A 22,537-nucleotide genomic window follows, 5' to 3' on the forward strand; every position below is an offset into this window, starting at 1 on the left:
CAGGACAAAGTTGCTCGTAGCTACTTGTGGATTCAAATACTCTATCGAGTGCTTTGATGAGTTTTTGCAATTTGATTGTCGTCCTGTCAGCCTGTTTCTGTTTTTTTTTTTCAATCTAGGGATGGAAAGTATGAGGGAAATGATGGAGCAATCAATAACCGCTCCGGAAAAATGGTAGAAAGGAATGGTCCGTCACTAAGGACATTTGTGAAGCAGAGGAGTGACATCACCACAAAGGCGACACATTCTGCTGATGGTTTTGGTGAATAATGATTGAGGCGCGTTAAGAGAAAGGTAGCTGTGTCAGCATGCGTAGGCTGCAAAGGATCAAGCAAAGGTTTACTCCATGCTGAAAAGAGAAGAAAAGAAGCACAATGTTTCGACTGTGGAGCCTTTTGCACCATCTTCTTTAGCGGTGATGATGTTTACATTGGAAAAACTGAGACATGCGTCCCTGGGTGGGCTTGAACCACCAACCTTTCGGTTAACAGCCGAACGCGCTAACCGATTGCACCACAGAGACTGACGGCCGCTTGTGCTCTCTACATTTGCAGGTTTATGGTCAAAGAAAACAATCACTTGCGCTTCTTGCAGCCGGCAATCTTTTTCCACTGACAACCAAGAAATGGATTTCATCTTTCACAAGCTGTATGGATTTCTTCAAAAACAAGTTATTCCAGAAAGGAAATGAATTCTTGCATTAAACTGAACCAAGCTGTACATGTTTGTCTGAAATGAGACATTCGGCACAACAAGACACGGAGAGAGGCACCGCTGGTATTCAGACCCAGGATCGCCTGCTTACTAGGCGGGCACTTTAAGCCACTAGGGAACAGCACCAGCGGAGCACCGCGCTTTTACAGACACTTAGACACATCTGCATTCGGTGTGCACTTAACCTGCTCTCTGAGCCCGTTGCCTCCGTCCAATTTAATAGCAGAACTGACGCCAAGAGAAATGATGAGAAATGGCATTTATCAGGCACTTTTCATGTCCAAGGAGCTCAATGCCCTTGACACCTCCCCAAGGCGACAGAGCTGTGCATTCTTTGGCGACACCATTTTTTCTTTTGTTTAATTTCTATACTTATTGATAGAATAAAAACTATATGTCATGTACTGTAAGGGAAATGTCTCTTTTCATGGGGAAAGCTAGCACCAGCAAATGTTGTGTTTAGAAGAAGTGATTTAACATGACACGTGACCTAATTTACCGGAGCAAAAGCTCACCCAGCAAGCCCTGCTTTACTTCTACAGGAGAGAAGTACTGTAGAGTCTGCTAGATGTTCAGCTGGGTAGCTACTTCAGCATGCCTCGGCTGCAAAGGATCAAGTAATAGGTTTATTGCATGCTGAAAAGAGAAGAACGGAAACACAGCATTTCGACTGTGAGGTCTTCTCACACCTGAAGAAGCCTCACACCTGTAAAAGGCTCCATGGTTTTCTTTCTTCTCTTTTCAACATGGAATACACCTATTGTCTGCAAGATGTGACAATTTCATGGTGTTTTGGAAGAAAACCTTTTTTCTTTGAATTCAAAATCAATCGGAATTTCAGCACGACACATCAACACTTTTTCTGTTCTCTGTGGTAGAGTGCAAGCGCATGTTCCATGGGCCAGTGTCGTAATGGATAACACGTTTGACTTCGAATCAGAAGATTGTAGGTTGGAGTCCTGCCTGGCTCGTGAGGCTTTTAAACCTCTCAGGTTCCTCGGTAACAGGTTGCCGTCATGTATATGAACTATAAAAAAGCATTTGCCACAACCCGTAAATTAGCACGCAAGTGCGGGCTAGTTAACACAGAACTGTATGGAGATCATCTCCAGCTCCGAGCTCAATTGCAATGAAAAAACATGCAGAACAGAACTGGAGAGCAGCTGAATTTGTGCTCAGTAGGGTGGGGAGGACTCAGCATTGCTATTGTTCTAATTATTATGAACTGCAGGGGATCTGAATCAGAACATGTCAGTTAGTTTGATCATTGCGTCAATATGTAGGCCACGTTAATATAGAATTATTACTTTGTCTGTCTCTTCTTTGTATATAGCTGAATGTCCCTGACAATTTCATGTTGCCTGCGATGTGTCCCCTCTCCCCACAGCAGTGGCAGATGACCAGCCGTCATCGCTCCCCCAGCATCGTCGCGCTGGGCGTCTCCTCCTCCCCATCTGATTCCCCGTGCGCCCCTCCGTTGGCGCCCACCGGTTTCCTCGAATACGGCATCAGTCTGCTCAGCCAGAGCCAAGGCCTGCTCCAAGGGGACCAGTGCGGCCAGCATCACGTGGCACTGCACCTCAGTCGGCGCCGGGGCCAGGAACGCCTGGAGCGCTATTTCCCGGTGGGCCTCCTCCGGAAGAGTAGGGTAACCCTGGCGGGCTAAGTAGGCCACGTCTGCGGCTGTTACCTTCACTGTTACCTGGATACCTCTTTATCTAGAACTCACTCTTCCCCCTGCCTGTCTGGCTTCTTTTAATCCTTCTGTGCCCGGATTGCAGCGGGTAAGTTATTTTTCCAAGAAAAAAAGAGAAATTAAAAAAAGAGAAATTTCACCAGAGCCCCTGCTCATGTCTAATTTTTAGTTTAGAAGGATTCAAGCAGGATTTTGGATGAAAGGCAGCGACCTTAATCAAGCCCAAATCATAATTGAACCCATTCAGAGCCTACATTACATTTTAGTGTTTCATTCTGAGCAGAATGCCCTCACACCTGAAGAAGGCTTGCGTTTTCTTCTCTTTTAAGCATGTGTACAATGCTGTAATACAATTTAAAATAATTAAAAGTTTAAAAAGTATCAACTAAACTCCATTAATATCGAGTGTCTTTTATACAGCTTTTATACAGCTTTTAAGTATAGATTACACTTTTCTAAAATGTATTTAAAAAATAAAAACGATTACTAATCTAATCTTTCCACGTTTGATCCCAAAATCCCAAGAAAAATTAATCTAAACTAGGAGAAAGCTATGCTGAAAGTTTATTAATATACTTAGAAGACAAAGATAACAATTTATGTTGCATTTGTCTGATTGTGAATCAAAAAATACATTTAATTAACTGCTCTCAGTGACAGCTGACAATCCTCCATACACTCAAGTGAAAAATTAGTAATGCCAATGTAAACGTCGTATTTACAATTTGTTGATAATAGAAATGTTAAGTTCTCTAAAGCTTTTTGAGGCAGCAAAAGATTTGAACACCCTATATTGTAATGAGCTGCTGAGCTGAGAATGGGTTATGTTCCTGCTGTCAGAGGGGGTGGAAAGTGCCCGCGGTTATTTAATTAGTATTACAATTCACACTGATTCCCTTGCAAAGGTATGGACATAAGAATATTCGTGCGTGGTCAAAAAATGGCATTAAGCACTTAAAATTAATATGGTTAATAAGAGTAAACTGGAACATGCTGTAACAAGATCGGCTAAACTGGGATCTATCGCTTACGCCTGAAATTGGAGCTGCTGTCGCAGTGAATAGCGACTAATAAGTCTGTCTTTCTGTGGGGGGAAGGGAATCTGATCTGATCTGCAAACCTCCAACAGAGCTGTTCAACTGGTTTTTGTCGGGCACATCAAGTGTCAGGTGTAAGCGATAAATATATTTAGCTGAAAAGCTGTACAACGCAAGACATTTCAGTACTCTAGGTTTCGTGAAAAAGCACATTGTGCTGCTGTAATACAGTTTAAAATAATTAAAAGTCTAAACAGTATCAGCTTATGTATGGGTTGTAATTTAAAAAAAGTCAAAAACCGCACTCAAAATGCAATTTAGCGCTTTCTGGCAAGAGGAGACACCCAAATTAATAATGTAACATTCTACTGTTTGTACATGGATATAGTTATAATGCTATTTCCTTAGACACGTGATTCCATGTTTTATTTTGAATCCCCGGCGGAACCGGGCATCCATAAGAATCAAGTACTGTAACAGGTTTATTCTATGCTGAAAAAAAAGAAGAAAGTAAACACATTCCATAAGAATCAGCGCCTTTATATAGCGCCTTTAAAGGTGGCTTCTCAAAACGCTTTACAGGATAAAAACAACAATAACAACAACAACAACAACAACAATATTGTGTTTCATTGCACTTTGACAGATTGTCTTTAAATCAACTGTTGATTTAAAGTTTGACAGTAAATGTTTATATTGTAACGCATACAGCCTCCATTTCTTATTAAAAATGTAGCCTAAGAGGGGGGGTCTGCTCTCACAATCCTCCATATACTCAAGTGAAAAATTAATAATGCCAATGTAAACATCGTATTTACAATTTGTTGATAATAAAAATGTTAAGTTTTTTAAAGCTTTGTGATAGTTTACCCAGTTAATTTAATTCCTAAGAGTTATGTACTTGTTTTGAGTATCTAGTGTAGAAGTTATAACCAAGTTCATTTACGAAACGGTCTAAATGAATGATATACTGAACGTATGTCCTCTTGATATATGTAACTCTTTGTAACTGACTGAATATATACCTTTTGTATTCTGATAACCCTCTCGATAAGATCTGTTAGGTTTACATGCATATTCTATGTATTAATAAATGTATCCTCGTGTATTAGTACCTGTGTGTGTGCGTTGTTTGAGTTATGTCGCATGGTTGGATTCTAAAGCCATCAAAAGAATCAACTTTGTGATTTACTGCTACAATGAATAATTGTCTCAGTAAATCCCAAATCCTACAGAACTAGTGCCTTCAGAGAGCACACTACAGATGTTACCTATTTATCGTTGAACAGGATGTATGTGATGTGGCGACTAGGTTCAATTTTGTATCCTCTTTAAAAGATTAAGGATTGGGGTGAGTGTGATTTACCACCCTTTCAGCTAAGAACCCGACGTGCGGACTGTTTAAGCTGCATAGACTCGGTCGTTTAACTCTTCTCCATTAGCAGGGTTAAGGTTAAAGAAAAAAACATTGCTGACCTCTTTTTTTTTTTGCCAGCCGCGAGCGCTGATTAGCAAGGTTTGTATTTCATGTTTTGCAAGTTGCATCCATTTTAAGAAAAACAAGTCGTTCAAGACAGGAAATGAATGCTTGCATTTAATTAAGTCTAGCCGTAGGCGGTTGTCCATAATGACCAGTTCTGTTCGAGAAGACAGAACAAAAAAGGCACCGCTGGGATTCAGAGCCAGGGTCTCCTGTTTACTAGGCAGGCGCTTTAAGCAACTAAGCCACGGCGCCCCAGGAGCCCTGTCCTTTTGCAGCCACTTGGACACACCACTCAGACACATCTGCATTCGGTGTGTGCTCCGCCTGCTCGCTGAGCAAGTTGCCACCTTTACATACAATAGCAACATCAACACCAAGAGAAAGGGTGACAAATGGCTTTTATCTGGAACTTTTCATGTCCAAGGAGCTCAATGTGCTTTCTGTGTACAACAGGGCCACTGATCTCCACACTGGCCATTGAACCACAGCAGTGGCTTGCTGGCTTGACATCTCCCAAGGAAAATGTTGAAATCGCATGTGGAACAGGAAAATGACCCTCGAGTACGAGGGAAAAAAAAGAAAAAGATCATCTGGAGCGCGCCAACCCATGCCCGGACAGCCCAGTTTCCTTGCCGAGGTGGCCGAGTGGTTAAGGCGATGGACTGCTAATCCATTGTGCTCTTCACGCATGGGTTTGAATCCCATCCTCGTCGCGCTCCATGTCTGACACGTGTGCCCGTTCGGCGTTGGCCCTCCTGTCGTTTGCTCCGGTCCTAGAGCCGTACATTTTCTAGCGGTGGCTGAACATGGTATAGTAGGCTAACGTCGGTATCGAGCAGTAACAGTAACGGTATTTACGTGCCGCTGCTGCCAAGTAGCTCTGGTTTGAGACCGCTTTTTCACTTACTTGCAACGCAAACAGAGAAAGCGATTTTTGACAGTCTCTCGAGAGACTGCGCTAGGTGTTTAGGGATAGACTTTGTCAGGTCCCCCTGGGATGGTGGCCTCTCAAATAGTTTGTGATTCCTCTAGAAGTTTATACAGTAGAAGCCTGCTTCGTGGCTTAAATCCAAGCTAAGGAAACGAGTTAGAGGTCTGATGCAGAACTGCGAATTCAATGAAGGGGAACACTACAGTACATTGCACTGTATGTGTGAGGAAAGCTGCCCCCTTCAGTCCCTTGTCGACCGAACAGAGGACTGTAAAGGATACCGCCAAGAAACTTAAGGATGCTGGTTGGAATCCAGCTCCAAAGAAGCCCCTTTGGGTGTTATGTCATCAAAAAGTAAGAACAGTGAATCTCCCTTTGATCAAAAGCGCAACAGAGCTGTTTTCCGTGGAGCAGGTTTCAGACCCGTAGACCTGTTTTATTTGTAGGGCAGGGCGCATTCCCAAACGCGAATCTCCTGTTTTAGAAATGCTTTGGGCGGCGTGAAGTGAAAATAAGAAGTGGGCTCCAGATGCACATGGAAGCAATCAAGTGTTTCATCCGAGCTGTTTCAAAGACTGCCCAAGAGCTTTCCTTTCACAGAGGCGCAACGATTAATGATGTGGGTGCACCCTTCAATGCGCCTTACGACTCTAGGGAGTGATTGAGACGATTCGTAGCGTGTGCTCATTTCTCTCTATTCCCCGTGTTGCAGTGGTAGGATGACGTAAATTACTGCTTCGACATGTAACGGCATTATAATCAAGTGCAGGAGCTGAGCCACGGCGCCCCAGGAGTGTTGTCCTTTTGCAGCCACTTAGACACACCTTTAGAAAAACATTTTGTTAACAGGCATTCTGCCTCAGCCTAAACACCTATAGCTTGCAAAGCGCATGCTATTAGACAGGCACCTCTGCAAGACCTTAAGAGTCTCTTAAACTAGTGATAGTAAGGTGTTCCCAATGGGCGATGTTCGGCTTTCAAATCATCTCTCCGTGGAAGCGCCGAGATGCAGCTGTTTAAGGCTTAGAAGCAGCTGACTGTTTCACTACCTAGCTGATCACTGTCAGTCAGGGAGCTCAGAGGTGAAAAGCCTGTCTGAGAGACAATTCGCCGTCGATCAGTTCAATATGTTCCGTACCAGCTCGGCGCACCCGAGATCATCTTGGTAGCCGTGTAGCTCATATGAGTGAGAGCGTGTGTGTGTACCACCGTGATTGGATGCCGGCCCTTCTCAGGTCACAGTAAACCTTCTGCTCAAAAAAAGTGAGGTAAAACCTCACTCTGCACAGTAAAACCTCAAAAAAGTGAGGTTTTTTTTAATCTCTGACCAAGGGAAACGTTTCATTTTTTCAAAGAAATGTTTGTTAAATAATGAAGTCATAGTTCTATGGGATTCAATCATAGACCGTGTGACATGGAAGTCAGGAACCTAACCCACAGCGCCAACAGCACAGTCACATGCTGAATGCTGAAAAAGCACTACAGAAACATTATCGACAGACAATGTACAGTGTGTACTATTCTTGTGTTGCGGTACATGAATATAATTATATCGTTATTAATTTCTAATTTATAACTTTATAAATTTACTTTATAAATTTATTAACGTTATTAATTAATTTCACGACGCACAGACAGGGCGCGGGGAGCCGCCGCCTGCAAACACAGCTCCAGGCAGGACTCCACTCCGCAGGAGCCGCAGAAAAGAGGAGATGGGCAGAGACCTGAGCTGCTGTTGCTGCAGACGCTGTCTTTTCTGCACTCGGGGTAGGAGTGAATGTTGAGTTGCCCTTAGAAATGAAGCAGAGCACTTCAACGGCACGGGTGTGTGTGTGTGCGTGCGCCTGGTGAGTCTGGGAGACAGATCGAACCTGGGCTAAAAGAGAGGGGGCTTAGCCCTCTTCCATTTGTTACTTCAAAGTTGTACAACCCATTTGTATCTGCTAGGCGGCGCAGTCGTCGTGCACAAAGAACGCTTTGAAAAGCGTCAAAGGCAAGTCATTCCGAGTTGGTCGTTTGTGTTTTCCGTTCAGACGCGAAAAGCTGAAATGATCTCTCGGCTCCTCGGTTGTCATTTCTGCTCCGTAATGGAATCACAGCACGCGTCGCCTTCCAGCACGCTGGGTCGGGACACGATGCCGGGGGTCGGAGCGTGCGCTGTCTTCCTCGTTAGTATAGTGGCAAGTATCCCCGCCTGTCATGCAGGAGACCGGGGTTCGATTTCTCCGACGGGGAGTAGCTTTTCTTTTACCTCCTTAGAGAAAGAACTGCATTTCACTTCTCTGTTTTCTTTCACAGCGTCGTGCACCTTTTCATTGCTCTCGCTTTCAGAGCCTCCGCACGGCACACGACTCGACATCAGGAAGCACATTGAAGTGAAAGCAGGGAGCGCTGCGACATGCACTGTGCAGATCCCGCCACACTAAGAGGTGAGTGGGTCTGTTCGATGCACAAAGAACGCTTTGATAAGCGTCAAAGGCAAGTCATTCCGAGTTGGTCGTTTGTGTTTTCCGTTCAGACGCGAAAAGCTGAAATGATCTCTCGGCTCCTCGGTTGTCATTTCTGCTCCGTAATCGAATCACAGCACGCGTCGCCTTCCAGCACGCTGGGTCGGGACACGATGCCGGGGGTCGGAGCGTGCGCTGTCTTCCTCGTTGGTATAGTGGCAAGTATCCCCGCCTGTCATGCAGGAGACCGGGGTTCGATTTCTCCGACAGGGAGTAGCTTTTCTTTTACCTCCTTAGAGAAAGAACTGCCTTTCACTTCTCTGTTTTCTTTCACAGCGTCGTGCACCTTTTCATTGCTCTCGCTTTCAGAGCCTCCGCACGGCACACGACTCGACATCAGGAAGCACATTGAAGTGAAAGCAGGGAGCGCTGCGACATGCACTGTGCAGATCCCGCCACACTAAGAGGTGAGTGGGTCTGTTCGATGCACAAAGAACGCTTTGATAAGCGTCAAAGGCAAGTCATTCCGAGTTGGTCGTTTGTGTTTTCCGTTCAGACGCGAAATGCTGAAATGATCTCTCGGCTCCTCGGTTGTCATTTCTGGTCCGTAAAGGAATCACAGCACGCGTCGGCTTCCAGCACGGTGGGTCAGGACGCAATGCCGGGGGTCGGAGAGAGCGATGTCTTCCTCGTTAGTATAGGACCTGTCACGCGGGAGACCGGGGTACATCAGGACGCGCATTGAAGTTAAAGCAGGATGCGCTGCGACATGCACTGTGCAGATCCCGCCACACTAAGAGGTGAGTGGGTCTGTTCGATCACAGCGCTAGGCGAATCCCCAATCCCCTTTTGTGCGTGGCGACAGAAAGAGTCTGGTCTGTTTCCGCCCGGATTCGAACCGGGGACCTTTCGCGTGTGAGGCGAACGTGATAACCACTACACTACGGAAACTGTGGTAAGATGTGCCCAGCGGCCCAGCGCTGAGCTTCGCTAATGCGATTCAGCTGCTTCCAGTGCCTTTATTGGAGTGCGCTGATGGACCGTGCTCTCTCTCCAGAGACCAGCACGCCTGTCATGGACGGAGCAGGAAAGGCGGCGTCACATTCCCTCTCCACGCAATCGACGAAATCGGGCTACTGAAGTGGAGAAAATCGCCTCTCCAGAAAGTGCAAATATCATCTTGGAGAGTATAAATCCTATTGCCGAAGGTCAGCCCTGTCTACCAGAGTGACCCTCCCACCTCCTGCAGCGATGGTCAGCTCGTCTCACACGCAAGAAGTTTCGGCTGGAAACAAGCGCCCCCTCTTCTCGCACGTTTTGCACGTTGAGTAGTTTTAATGCGGCTCCTTCATACACAGTGCTGATCTTTTGGAAAGCAGGAGGCAAAATTGACACGTTCCCATACCAGGAGTCGAACCCGGGCCGCCTGGGTGAAAACCAGGAATCCTAACCGCTAGACCATATGGGAGTGCACAACCCTGCTGTTCAGGGCATCATGCAAGCAAACTACATAAATATGAGAAAACACGCAAGAGAGTTGTCACTCAGAGTGTCGAAGGGTCAATGTATACTGGGGCTCAGTTGAAATGCAACGTCAGGACTTTCCCGAATTATGTCACACGAAGAGAGCACAGCCTTTTCCGCCCTGCCACGTGTGTATCGGTAACTCTACGTGATCGTATAGTGGTCAGTACTTTGCGTTGTGGCCGCAACAACCCTGGTTCGAATCTGGGTCACGGCAGAATAGGGGTGTTTGCTTTTACTACTTGCATGAATGAAGGCAAAAAAAAGCCAATCGATGTGAACGAACGGCGCTTTACAGAGGAGTACTGCCTGACTGGATCGTTGATGAACGACAGAGGCCACTCCGACCTCTTCTCGGGTTTCTTCAATGACTTACTAAGGATCTTCTTCACATTCGCCCATGCAGGGGAAGCCAGTTACACCATAGCAAACGCAGGAAAGTGCATTTCATGCAGAGACCAGGAGGGACCTGTTTACACCAAGAGTGGTCGGAGTATGGAACAATGCGCCCAGCCCTGTTGCTGGAGTCGATTCTTGATTAGATCTTGGGCTCACTAAGAGGCCCCCGCTGGGTACTAATCTTTCTGTTGTTCTCGCAGGTGTTGCGCTGCTTTTGAGCCGACAGAGCTCGTCTTGGTCTGTCGGGACAGCCCAATTGCAAATGATCGGCTCCAGGTACAGAAAAAACGTGCGTTTGGTACAAGAGTGCATGAAGGCACCGGAAATACATTGGGAACAAATGACTGGTGGTTCAAGACCTCTGTGAAGTGCAGGAGCGTGCAAGAAGAGGCTGTTTGCACCCGGTCTCGAACCTGGGACCTTTCACATGTTAGGCAAACGTGATAACCACTACACTACGGAAACCTATAGGGTTTGTTGCTGGTGTATCGCTTGTGTTTCGGGCTGAGAAAGGGACGCGTCATTTTAGGCAGGGGGCGCTGGAGAGAGGAACAAAGGGAGCGATGAAACAAAATGCCGAAACCCGGGATCGAGCCAAGGACCTTTAGAACATACTCTCACGAATCGTTAGAATATGTGCGTTTGATCATCAATTGCGTAACAACCACATTCGTTCGACTTGAGCCATCAAGCTCATAGTTTTCAAATCTTGAAAGCTGTCATTGAGCACATCATAGTCTGCAGTACGCCCCGTAACTTGCGTACTTCAACAGAAAGAAGAGCAGACAGCTCCATAAATATGCGAGGCGCAGAGAGTGCAAGGCGAGCCGCACACGTTTCGGTGGCTGAGAGAGGGCAGTTTTTGCTTCTGCATTTCCCAAGTAAGGACGCATGACAACAAGCGATCGCGGTGCTCATTTACGACATAGTGGTGATGAGTTTTCAGTACGTGTTCTTTTGAACGAGCAATGAGGTTGCTGCCTTGGACAGCTGACTGCACGCTCTCATTGTGCCACGTGATGAGTATTCACCAGGCTCGTTCAGTCATTAGTCACATTCCATCGTTTGCCATAAGCAGATGCTGCAAGGTGATGTGGATATCAGTTCCCAGTCTTGTGGACGAGGACAAAAAGAGCACACAAGGGCTCATCCGCGAGTTGAACCCAGGACCTCCCACACCCTAAGCGAGAATCATATCCCTAAACCAATGAGCCACGGCGGCACTTGCCATTTTATTCTGTCAACGAGCTTGAGGACGGGGGAGAGGCATCATTCGCTCGTCCAGTCAGACCTTCATCAATAAGTCAAGAAAGCCGCAATTACACGACTGCCTTGCAGACGAAGGGCAGTGAACTGCACCTGGTAAGAGGGAAACAAGCGGCACTAGGCGACACTGAGGCATGAGCCCCAGTGAGGGGGGTTAGCTTGCATGGTACAGCGCTCGCTTTGCACGCGAGAGGTAGCGGGATCATTTCCCACGTCCTCCAGGTGTGTGCTTAGAGCTTGATGTGCCGAAAGGTGTCCTTTAGCCTGTGGTCACGCCTTCTATGGAGAGCGTCATGCAGCTGTCAATCATTTCGCAGCCACGCCCCCTCTTCATCTTCTCTCTGCCTTAAGCGTCTCCGCCACTCTCTCTTGACATTTCATGTCAGCATGTCAGAAGTCCGAGTGACGTTTTTAATGGCTGAGTGAGGGCACGATGCTGAAGCAGAGAGGCCACTTCAGCCAGAGAGACTTGTGCTAGGTGAGATCTGAAAAACGTACTCGCAACAGAAACAGACCAAAAAAGTATCGGTGAGATCAAAAGGCAAATGCAACATCCAGCAGAGGGCGTCTAAAGATTAGGGAACGGGCGACTGAAATCCATATGAGGCAAACTTTCCGGCTGTGTACTGCAGCTGGCCTCGTAGGCGTAGTTGGTAGCGCGTCAGTCTCATCGTCTGAAGGTCCTGAGTTTGATCCTCACACGGGGCAGGGCTGCTTCCTCTCTTGCTCTTTTCAAACACTTGCGGCAACTGTTCGCTCATAACCACGTCTGGAATGCGTGACCTTTACACGGGGGAGAAGCAACGCCGCATCCCTTTTCTAAAGAACATTCACATTCAGAAATAAGTCAAGAAATTTGCCATTACTTTAGCTCGCACTGCTGTCAGCCTGCCCATGTTGCCAAAGAAAGATTCATTCGGCGTCAACATGACAGAACAGCGATCACTTGAAAACACTGTTCCACACTCCGTAAGCAAGAACTTCAGTGTTTGCAGTCACCCGATATGCCGATAGTCAAAGGAGCACAAAACACGAAGCGTCAAAAGACAAGATGAGTTGATGGAAAGAGCGTTGAATTGATGAGCACAAAAGTTCAGCTCGTACAATAGGCAACGAAGGTCCCGGCGTCATCATCGCACTTGAAAGGACTGCCTTGCAGACTAAGGGCAGTGGGAGGTTGCTGTTTTGAGATGGAGGCATTGGGATGGTGGGCCGAGATCTATTCTTCTTAAGGAATTCTTCATCGTGAAAGATCGGTCCACAGGTCATCCAAAGAACTTACAAATTTTTGGGACTCAGGGAATCACGTGCTTCCGGAAGGGAGTGAAGTGCTCAAACACATGACATGCCCCCTTGATCTCACATGCACAATTCTGCTGCAACATGCACAGCTACCGTCCACACCAGGCAGTGGGGCTTCAGCAGAATTTGCTACGCCACCTGCAATTACATATCCAGCTGCACACATATACATGGCCCCTCTGTCCTTTTCAGGATCTCAAAAAAAAGCATAGCGTGGTTTTCCTGCAACCTGATTGACCGCATCTCCCTCAGAATGTGCCCCGTTGCATTCATTGTCTTATGTTTGCTCAAACTGCATATGTGTGATTGCATATTTTTGGGTATTTTCATATGTCAATATTTAATTCACTGACATTCCTGTATGCTTGGAAGAAAGGTAGATTGGATTTGGCACAGGACGCCTGCCCATATTTGTTGATCATTGTTGGGCTGGAAAAACAATGATAAAAAGTGTATGAAAAAAGCTCTCTCCAATATTTCCCTTCTCTTCGCCATGGTTACACTGCCTGTTCTTTCCGTCTTTTGTCCTTCTACAAAGATTCCAGGGCTCTTTTTCCACCATAATATCAGAAGCCAAAAAATAACCATCTAATGTGTAAACAGCATTTGTAATGTTGGTAGCTGGAAGAGGTTAAGTATGTTTGCAAGACCTAGTTGATTACACCACAGACTTACTTTGTTGTTGTCAGTTTTTTTTTCTCTTTTAAAGGCTGTAGGTGGGGTGTGATGGACTGTACCACTATCATAGAAGATTTTTTCAGGACACATCGCAGTTCCATAGTAGAATTGATCAATAGTAAAATTCCATAGGACATTATTTACCAACATATTACCCAGTGTGAGACTCTGCCAGTAAACCTCAGAGCATTGAGTTCTCCACTGATAAAGATGGCTGTCTGAAGTCATGAAATCCACTGCTGGGATGCCTGAGAGACAGTAATTGAATCTTGGCTGGAATTAGGCTTTCTATTAGTGTTGATCTTTGGGAATTATGTGGTAAAAAGGGAAAACTCCTTTACTTTAGTCACTTTGAATGTTCAAATGTACAGAACCTGCAAAACTAAGCAATGAAAAAAATCCATCACCACTCTCATGATAGCATAACTCATAGTCTCTGCTGTTGTGTAACAATACACACTTTCAATTTTCTTATCGCCTGTCTCCAGAGAGAATGTTGTTAGTGCTGATGACCTTGAATTAGACCTTGTTGACTCTGTAAAACAATCTTCCTCTGCTTAGATTTTCACTCAGATTGATTTTGTTCTCAGATTATTCCTGGCAGGACTGAGTTTCTAGGAAATGAAAAGTGAAAGAAAAAGTACAGAAGATCAGCCCTTGAATATACAACATTGTGCAGTGAGATTGTTAAATGTATTAGCTGCTATCCTGTGCTAGAGCCTGTCGTGGTAAGCAGTGGATGACAGGATCTAGCACAGATACTAATGAAACACTGTTAATGAAAGATAAAACACTTGAGTCTTATTTTAGTTTTCCATTTCCCTTTCATTTGTGATGTACTGTACAACAGGCCACAGAACATGCACAAAAACAGATATGCACACATTCACACCAGGCAATGACAGTCTGCCCAGTCAGAATCTGAGCTGAGGTATCAGAATTCTGAATTCCCTGAATTCTGTCATGGATCATCCACAATAAGGGCAATATTTGAACACGAGGATCCCCAGGAGAGAGCCTAGTAACATAAATCTTGGAGCAAAAGCAGATGATTAACTTGTGTGTTTGTGTTTGTGTTTGTGTTTGTGTGGTTGAGCCAAAGTTGAGCATGAGGATATGTGAGTCACCATTCTTAGAAATGGATCCAACTTCAGACAGGCGTCAAAAGTAAGAGTATACAGTGCTGGGGCAATGACACTTCAATGATCAGAAGGATAACAAGAGTTTTAATGCATTGAAATTGATTTTCTGGTGATGCACACTGTCATGGAACTATTAATTTTTTAAGGATCACTTACTGACGTCAGACAGCTGCCAATTCTCCAGACTGGAAGGATGAACAGTTTATCCCCCTAGGTACCATATTTCCATATTTCGAAGCATTGGAATAATACATGTCATACAGCAACATAAAAACAGGAAGACAAGTATCACAGCCCCTATAATCGGTGTTAGTAACTTAAAAGAAAAACATTCCCCCTGGCCCAAACAGTAATTCTAACCAGGAGAGAAAAGCCGGTGTATCTTTTATGCCTCTCTCTTTATTCACCTTGTCTTTTAGTTCTTTCAAATGCTGAATAGCGAGCGTAAGATTTCCGTAATCATAGTCATTAGCTGAAATATATGTACAACAGGAGTCTCCTACTAAAGCATAGACTCCTCCAGATGCTGCATTTTGAAGGTCCAGCACGAACCTGTTCTGAAGTGCCATTAATCGAACTCCCCTTAATTCTTGTTTGATAGCGTCTAAGCCTTCTAACGTGATATTAATAAAAGAGTACATTTCATAAAAAGTCGCATGGGTGAGGCTGTAGAATGAGGCATTAAAGCACATATATAACAAGATGCATTAAATTTCTTTAACTTTACAGTATGATTTATAAATTTATACCACAAATTACTCATATCCCCCTCATTATCAGTTTCATTCAGCCAGTTTGTATACAAAGAGGCTTCGTGTTTAGATTCTTCCTCTTTTGGGGTGGTGACAGGCTTCTACATAAAAAGGAAAAAGGCTGTGCACATCAGTCCCAAGCAGGTTATCCCCATCTGTCCTTGTGGAGACATCACTCCTGCGCTTTGCTCAGTTCGTTTGTGACCTTTTTACAGTGGGAAGCATGAATCCAGGGCACCATTTCTGTGACCTTCACAGCAGTGGCAGTGGTCAGCAGCACCTGGTACAGCCCCCTCCACCTGAGTGAACACCATTTCTTTTTCCTGAAGTCTTTCACCAGAATCCAGTCTCCTTATTCACTCATTAGTTCTTACAGCACAGGTAAATCCCTGTGGGCTGGAGCCCAGCATAATCCTAGGCTTTTTTGGTCAACATTGGTCAACAGATTGGTCAACAACTGGGTAATAACTCTTAGAAAAATCTACACATTGTTCCCCTGCCTCAGCTGTGACGTTTTGCAGAACAATTCTAGCTGAAGTTGTAAAATTTCTCTTTGTTCTGTTCCTGCAAAACATCTTATTATGAACAAACAAACCACAATAATCATTTGCATCTAGGGGAATCACTCCCAAGGGTAACCCCCCTTAAAACTATATTGTTCTACCCATCAGGTTCTGCCACTAGATAAGAGAACCTTTCCCATGAAATCATTTTTTGACCTTCATGATCCTTTCAGGGCGTACAATTAGCACAGAAGCAGCAGCTTTAGTCCACATGTTTTTCAAACAGGATATTAACGATATGATCATAACGAATAATACCAGACCCACAAATATGTATTGAACCAGAGACCCTCTCCATGTTCCTAGCACAGACTGTAGCCATGCACCAATACCCCAATCATCTGGATTATAATTATGATATATATTTTTCTTCATCATAGATGTGCTTTGCTAAGTCCTAGCAACCTACAATACTACAATAAAGAATTAGCAAATTCAACAATCCATTCGTCCAGCTAAATTCGTCCCTCCAGGAAGTTTCATTGATTGGCCCGTGATGATATCAAACAGGCTGTTACACAGTTCTGTTTGATCCAGCCCGCATCCCATGGCGTTCCTTCAGTCTGATGTCTAGTCGATCTTTCAGAGATCTGTTCCTTCATTCCACTGTTCCAGCAGACTGAGGGTGATCTCAGTCCATCTCACTCCGAACAATGCAGCCACAGCCTGACATACCTTCCCCGTGAAGTGTGTTCCTTGATCATAATACAAGGGGCAGGGCAGTGCCCACCGAGGGCTTATCTCTGTTATCAAGTGTTTGGTAGACACAGAGGCAGTGGCAGCAACCCACTGGGAAAACAGTTTATAAGAGCCCAGGTTTCCCTTTACAATTTTCAATTTCCCAGGTTTGAAAGGTTCCTCAGGAGCAGGCCTTTTGAGCTGTTGCACCCGCACCTGAACTAAGTTGAGTTCCTTTGATAAACATTACATCCAGATACCACATAAGTGGTTACTGCTTCAAACCCGGTTCTCACCCAGTTTTGGGTAACCGGCACACCATTTGACTCCCACCTGGGTGTCCAACAGAGTGCATTTGTCGGGCTATAAAGGGCATTAGGCTGTGAGGGCATGCAGGGCGTCTGGTGTGCTGTCAGCTCCACACCCCATCATCCTGCAGCCCCATAATCTTTTCTAACCATGTCCATTTCTCTGCTTCACAGAGGTCTCAGACTACTGTTCTACAAGTATTGCTCACCTGACAGTTGCATCTGCAAAGTTGTTCCCTCGAGTTACTGGAAACATTTCTTTATTATGTGATTTACACATTACCACAGCTACTTCAGTCAGTAGCTGCAAAGCTTCTAATAGTTCAGAGATAAACCCAGCATTCTTAACTGGAGTCCCTGCCGTGTTGAGAAAATCCCTATTCCTCCACCACCATCCAAAATTGTGGCATGCACCAAATGTATATATAGAGTCTATATACATATGCAGCCATTCAAAACAAGCGGGGTATGCTGCGGTATAACACGGTGGGAGTGTCGCAGTATACCGCATCATACCGGACGCAAATTAGATTATGTTAATAGTATCCGGAATCACCTTGTAAAATCGCCAGGTGGAGCTAATAAAGGTTAACCTCTCCTGTACAGCATTTGAGCTGTCACCAGAAAACGTCAGTTTTGAATCCTGATCACTGCTGAGGGACAATCTTTATTCAATTAAGAATTTAAGGTGTATACTCTTTAGACTTTTAAATTTAAACAGTGTATTACAGCATGTTAATCATTAAACATTAAAAAGGCGGTATATTTTATAAAAGCAAGATTGTTCTGTTGGACAAAAGTACACAACCTACCACCTTTATCATAAATATTTTAATTATGCAGGAATATTTTATGCATCAAAGTCTTTACTGAAGATATTACTAAGAGTATTAATAATGAATGACCTTGGACAAGCTGTAAGCTCAAAGTATTACCCTGGTCCACATTCTTTGTAACCGTCTTTGTAAACGAAAAGAGTTTATTTTTTCATTGACAAAAAGTAACACCACAGCATTTAGTTGATCCGATCACGCATTCATTTCCAATCATACAATGTAAATCTTGAGAATCTCCGATTCACCATGCCTTTCACATGCTCATAAACGATTTTAATTTAGGAATATAAACATATTAATGTATGTAAACTGTACTGTATATTGCTGGTCTTGGTAGTTTAAAGAAAAAAATACACACCAGTATTCCATTTCTCCCTAAACATTTTAAGCACCAAAGTCTTACATGTTGTTATTTGGGAAACATTTTTACGTGCTCCTTCTGACCATATTAGGATTATATACTTTGTGAAAAGTGATAGTATTTTAACCTTTTCTGTGAATTCGCTTGTTATCTAACAAATGCATACTTTTAGAATTTGATTAACAGGGAATATAATATGGAATTGCGTATCTAAACAACTTAATAATGATATAATTATATTAATGTACTGTCTGGCGGAATAAACTGAAGAGGTTAGTTAATGCGACACGGAATTATTAAGAATTATCACCTCTTTTTACACTTGAGAACAAATGAGAACATTCCACTCAGTGGGATGTTATCTCAAGCACCTGCTAATTCGTTTTACACCACTGGACGACAGGAGAATGTGACTGTACTGTATCTGTACAGAATGTATCTTTCAATCAATACAGTAATTGATTAAAATCGCAATCGTGTGTTTAATTAAATGCCTTTTTTGATTCACAATCTGAAAATGAAAACCGCGGTAAAGTCACCTTGAATTTAAAAAAACGATTTTGGCACGCCTGTAGCATTTTCACGAAACCTCCTAAAGTTATGAGAACACTTGCTTAAGTGTTAACTTTTGAGCTGACACAGTTTTGGAAAATGTTTCCTTCACGCTGCACTGTACAACATAGGCAGCCAAGAGTCTCCAAAACAAAACAGAATTGACAGATAGGAGAAAATTCCCACTCGTCCTGAAGTTCCCAAAATCCAGCACTGAGCGTAAACAAAGTGTCTAAGTAGCGTGGGAATGCTAACCCTAACCCTAGCTGGAGTTTGAGCAATCCAGCACTGAGCGTAAAAAGATGAGTCAAAGTAACGTCTAATCGGATTAGTTTCCTTAGAGCTGGTTCAGAGTTTGCTCAAGAGTTTACCCAGTGGGCATTGATTCGTCGAATATACGTATATTCACGGCGAAAATACGGCTATACGTATATATACGTCGCCTCGACGTATAATCAACGTCGAATTGCAACCGTAAAATCGACGACATTAATAAACGCATATATAACTATATATATAATATATTATTGTGGATGATCCATGACAGAATTCAGGGAATTCAGAATTCTGATACCTCAGCTCAGATTCTGACTGGGCAGACTGTCATTGCCTGGTGTGAATGTGTGCATATCTGTTTTTGTGCATGTTCTGTGGCCTGTTGTACAGTACATCACAAATGAAAGGGAAATGGAAAACTAAAATAAGACTCAAGTGTTTTATCTTTCATTAACAGTGTTTCATTAGTATCTGTGCTAGATCCTGTCATCCACTGCTTACCACGACAGGCTCTAGCACAGGATAGCAGCTAATACATTTAACAATCTCACTGCACAATGTTGTATATTCAAGGGCTGATCTTCTGTACTTTTTCTTTCACTTTTCATTTCCTAGAAACTCAGTCCTGCCAGGAATAATCTGAGAACAAAATCAATCTGAGTGAAAATCTAAGCAGAGGAAGATTGTTTTACAGAGTCAACAAGGTCTAATTCAAGGTCATCAGCACTAACAACATTCTCTCTGGAGACAGGCGATAAGAAAATTGAAAGTGTGTATTGTTACACAACAGCAGAGACTATGAGTTATGCTATCATGAGAGTGGTGATGGATTTTTTTCATTGCTTAGTTTTGCAGGTTCTGTACATTTGAACATTCAAAGTGACTAAAGTAAAGGAGTTTTCCCTTTTTACCACATAATTCCCAAAGATCAACATTAATATAAAGCCTAATTCCAGCCAAGATTCAATTACTGTCTCTCAGGCATCCCAGCAGTGGATTTCATGACTTCAGACAGCCATCTTTATCAGTGGAGAACTCAATGCTCTGAGGTTTACTGGCAGAGTCTCACACTGGGTAATATGTTGGTAAATAATGTCCTATGGAATTTTACTATTGATCAATTCTACTATGGAACTGCGATGTGTCCTGAAAAAATCTTCTATGATAGTGGTACAGTCCATCACACCCCACCTACAGCCTTTAAAAGAGAAAAAAAAACTGACAACAACAAAGTAAGTCTGTGGTGTAATCAACTAGGTCTTGCAAACATACTTAACCTCTTCCAGCTACCAACATTACAAATGCTGTTTACACATTAGATGGTTATTTTTTGGCTTCTGATATTATGGTGGAAAAAGAGCCCTGGAATCTTTGTAGAAGGACAAAAGACGGAAAGAACAGGCAGTGTAACCATGGCGAAGAGAAGGGAAATATTGGAGAGAGCTTTTTTCATACACTTTTTATCATTGTTTTTCCAGCCCAACAATGATCAACAAATATGGGCAGGCGTCCTGTGCCAAATCCAATCTACCTTTCTTCCAAGCATACAGGAATGTCAGTGAATTAAATATTGACATATGAAAATACCCAAAAATATGCAATCACACATATGCAGTTTGAGCAAACATAAGACAATGAATGCAACGGGGCACATTCTGAGGGAGATGCGGTCAATCAGGTTGCAGGAAAACCACGCTATGCTTTTTTTTGAGATCCTGAAAAGGACAGAGGGGCCATGTATATGTGTGCAGCTGGATATGTAATTGCAGGTGGCGTAGCAAATTCTGCTGAAGCCCCACTGCCTGGTGTGGACGGTAGCTGTGCATGTTGCAGCAGAATTGTGCATGTGAGATCAAGGGGGCATGTCATGTGTTTGAGCACTTCACTCCCTTCCGGAAGCACGTGATTCCCTGAGTCCCAAAAATTTGTAAGTTCTTTGGATGACCTGTGGACCGATCTTTCACGATGAAGAATTCCTTAAGAAGAATAGATCTCGGCCCACCATCCCAATGCCTCCATCTCAAAACAGCAACCTCCCACTGCCCTTAGTCTGCAAGGCAGTCCTTTCAAGTGCGATGATGACGCCGGGACCTTCGTTGCCTATTGTACGAGCTGAACTTTTGTGCTCATCAATTCAACGCTCTTTCCATCAACTCATCTTGTCTTTTGACGCTTCGTGTTTTGTGCTCCTTTGACTATCGGCATATCGGGTGACTGCAAACACTGAAGTTCTTGCTTACGGAGTGTGGAACAGTGTTTTCAAGTGATCGCTGTTCTGTCATGTTGACGCCGAATGAATCTTTCTTTGGCAACATGGGCAGGCTGACAGCAGTGCGAGCTAAAGTAATGGCAAATTTCTTGACTTATTTCTGAATGTGAATGTTCTTTAGAAAAGGGATGCGGCGTTGCTTCTCCCCCGTGTAAAGGTCACGCATTCCAGACGTGGTTATGAGCGAACAGTTGCCGCAAGTGTTTGAAAAGAGCAAGAGAGGAAGCAGCCCTGCCCCGTGTGAGGATCAAACTCAGGACCTTCAGACGATGAGACTGACGCGCTACCAACTACGCCTACGAGGCCAGCTGCAGTACACAGCCGGAAAGTTTGCCTCATATGGATTTCAGTCGCCCGTTCCCTAATCTTTAGACGCCCTCTGCTGGATGTTGCATTTGCCTTTTGATCTCACCGATACTTTTTTGGTCTGTTTCTGTTGCGAGTACGTTTTTCAGATCTCACCTAGCACAAGTCTCTCTGGCTGAAGTGGCCTCTCTGCTTCAGCATCGTGCCCTCACTCAGCCATTAAAAACGTCACTCGGACTTCTGACATGCTGACATGAAATGTCAAGAGAGAGTGGCGGAGACGCTTAAGGCAGAGAGAAGATGAAGAGGGGGCGTGGCTGCGAAATGATTGACAGCTGCATGACGCTCTCCATAGAAGGCGTGACCACAGGCTAAAGGACACCTTTCGGCACATCAAGCTCTAAGCACACACCTGGAGGACGTGGGAAATGATCCCGCTACCTCTCGCGTGCAAAGCGAGCGCTGTACCATGCAAGCTAACCCCCCTCACTGGGGCTCATGCCTCAGTGTCGCCTAGTGCCGCTTGTTCCCCTCTTACCGGGTGCAGTTCACTGCCCTTCGTCTGCAAGGCAGTCGTGTAATTGCGGCTTTCTTGACTTATTGATGAAGGTCTGACTGGACGAGCGAATGATGCCTCTCCCCCGTCCTCAAGCTCGTTGACAGAATAAAATGGCAAGTGCCGCCGTGGCTCATTGGTTTAGGGATATGATTCTCGCTTAGGGTGTGGGAGGTCCTGGGTTCAACTCGCGGATGAGCCCTTGTGTGCTCTTTTTGTCCTCGTCCACAAGACTGGGAACTGATATCCACATCACCTTGCAGCATCTGCTTATGGCAAACGATGGAATGTGACTAATGACTGAACGAGCCTGGTGAATACTCATCACGTGGCACAATGAGAGCGTGCAGTCAGCTGTCCAAGGCAGCAACCTCATTGCTCGTTCAAAAGAACACGTACTGAAAACTCATCACCACTATGTCGTAAATGAGCACCGCGATCGCTTGTTGTCATGCGTCCTT

At 44.3% G+C, this 22,537-nt stretch overlaps 3 non-coding genes across 3 annotated transcripts; all 3 read right to left on the reverse strand.

The window, feature by feature from the left end:
* Positions 1-449: 449 nt before the first annotated feature.
* Positions 450-523, reverse strand: trnan-guu (transfer RNA asparagine (anticodon GUU)). Its single transcript has one exon. It is a non-coding gene; the product is annotated as a tRNA-Asn (tRNA).
* An 8,663-nt stretch (positions 524-9,186) lies between these two features.
* trnav-cac (transfer RNA valine (anticodon CAC)) lies at positions 9,187-9,259 on the reverse strand. Its single transcript has one exon. It is a non-coding gene; the product is annotated as a tRNA-Val (tRNA).
* Positions 9,260-9,704: 445 nt separating this feature from the next.
* Positions 9,705-9,776, reverse strand: trnae-uuc (transfer RNA glutamic acid (anticodon UUC)). The gene has a single exon. It is a non-coding gene; the product is annotated as a tRNA-Glu (tRNA).
* Between the last annotated feature and the right edge of the window lie 12,761 nt (positions 9,777-22,537).

The sequence above is a fragment of the Lepisosteus platostomus genome, chromosome 22, assembly GCF_059453375.1.
Source record: "Lepisosteus platostomus isolate fLepPlt1 chromosome 22, fLepPlt1.hap1, whole genome shotgun sequence".
Taxonomy (NCBI): Eukaryota; Metazoa; Chordata; class Actinopteri; order Semionotiformes; family Lepisosteidae; genus Lepisosteus; species Lepisosteus platostomus.